Below are 2,105 nucleotides of genomic sequence, written 5' to 3'. Positions count from 1 at the left end.
TCACCAATGTGGAAACTCTTTCCAATGGGGCAGATTGCCACTCACCCTGAAACCCTTTGTGCCTCATCTATAAAATGAGGGGGGGAGCAGAGATAACCTAAGTTTAGATAAGATATTATATGTCATTTATAGTCTAATAGTAACAACGTTTGTTTAATTAATTAGAAGTGATTCATTTTCTGATCATTAGCTGTACTGCTGGATTTCCTTTAGGTCAATGGTTCTCAAAGTGACCCCTCTGGTCCCTAGGGAGTCCCTGAGACCCTTTCTGGGGGTCCTCACAGTCAAAATTATTTTTTATAATATTTTTATAATAAAACTAACAAGTTTAATACAGTAAACATCAATAGATAAAGCCTCCATAAAAATGTTTTTTGGGGGAAGTCCTCAATATTTTTTAACATTATAAAGGGATCTTGAGACCAAAAGTTTGAGAATGTGGCTCAAGATCTCTTTACCATTTTACAGACAGCAATGTCAATATTGTTCAGTACTGGGGTTCTCTATCTTCCCTACATGACTAGCCTCTTCTGATCTTTTTTGGCCACTAGACAGGCAGTGTGGCATCATGGTTAGAGGACTAGACTGAAGTCAAGAAGCCTGGATTCAAATCCCATTTCTTGGCATTCACTGGCTACGTGACCATAAGCATTCTGCTTAATTTTCTCCAGCTTCAAAAGCCCCTCATCCAGAGGTGGCAAAATTGGGACACTAATGCATTGTGGTTGGAGTTGTAAATTGATCCAACCATTCTGGAAGGCAATTTGGAATTATGCTCAAAGGGCTTTAAAAGAATGCATGCCCTTTGATCCAGCAATACCACTGCTGTGTTTGTAGCCCAAAGAGACCAAAAAAAAATGTTTGTTCAAAAATATTCATAACTGTGCTCCTTGTGGTAGCAAAAAATTGGAAAATGAGGGGTTGACCCTTGATTGGGGAATGGCTAAACAAATTGTGGTATTTGATGATGATGGAATATTATTGTGCTATTAGGAATGATGAACTGCTTTATTTCTATAAAAACAGGGAAGACCTCCATGAACTGATATGGATTGAAATGAGTAGAACCAGGAGAATATTGTACTCAGTAACTGAAACATTATGGGATGGCCAAATGCAATAGACTCTGCTACTAATAGCAATGCAATGATCCAGGACAATCCCAAGGGACTAGTGAGAAAGAAAGTTATCCACATGGAGAGAAAAAACTGTGGGAGAAGAAATACAGAAGAAAAACATATGATTTATCACTTGTTTGTATGGGTATAGGATTTGGGGTTTTGGTTTTAAAAGATTACTCTATTAAAAATTAATAATATGGAAATAGGTCAGAGTGATAATACATGTAATACTCAGTGGAATTGCTTGTCAGTTCTGGGTGGGGGGAGAGAAAAGGGGAGAGAATATGAACCATGGAATAATGGAAAAATACTTAAAAAGAAATAATAATTTTTAAAAAGTTCCTCATCTATAGAAGGAAGCTTGTAATTCTTACCTCAGAGTAGAGTGAGATCTAAATGAAAGAATGTAAATAAAATGTTTTACAAAAATTAAAGTGATACACACTCAAATAAATCAATCAAGAAGCATTTATTAAACATCTGCCACTGTTTTGGATACACTAGAGATAAAAAAAAAACCAACAGAGTCCCTGCTTATGTTTTGCCAGAGGTGATGAGCAGGCATATACATAATGAAAGCAAAATAGTCATATATATACACATACACATATATACACACATACATATAAACACACACATAACAAATTTTTGCAAACATTAAAGTAAGCTTTATACATTTTATATATTTCTCTGACTCTTCATAACTTCAAATGGGGTTTTCTTGGCAAAAATACTTGAGTGATTTACTGTTTCCTTCTCCAAAAAGGGTTGTGACTTGCCCAGTGTCCTACTACTTAGGGTGTAAGGCTGAATTTGAACTTGGGTCTTTGTGATCTCAGGCTTAGCACCTTAACCCCTGCAACATTTAGCTGCCATCATACATATAGACACTGTCTGTCTGTGCCTGTCTATCATGTATATCAAAATATACATTAAACTGGGAATGTCATTTGTCTCTTTGTACCTGGGGGTTCAGCACAGTGC

Source organism: Monodelphis domestica, chromosome 1 (assembly GCF_027887165.1).
Source record: "Monodelphis domestica isolate mMonDom1 chromosome 1, mMonDom1.pri, whole genome shotgun sequence".
NCBI lineage: Eukaryota > Metazoa > Chordata > Mammalia > Didelphimorphia > Didelphidae > Monodelphis > Monodelphis domestica.
The sequence above is the reverse complement of the archived record's forward strand: the minus strand, read 5'-3'. Positions refer to the sequence as shown.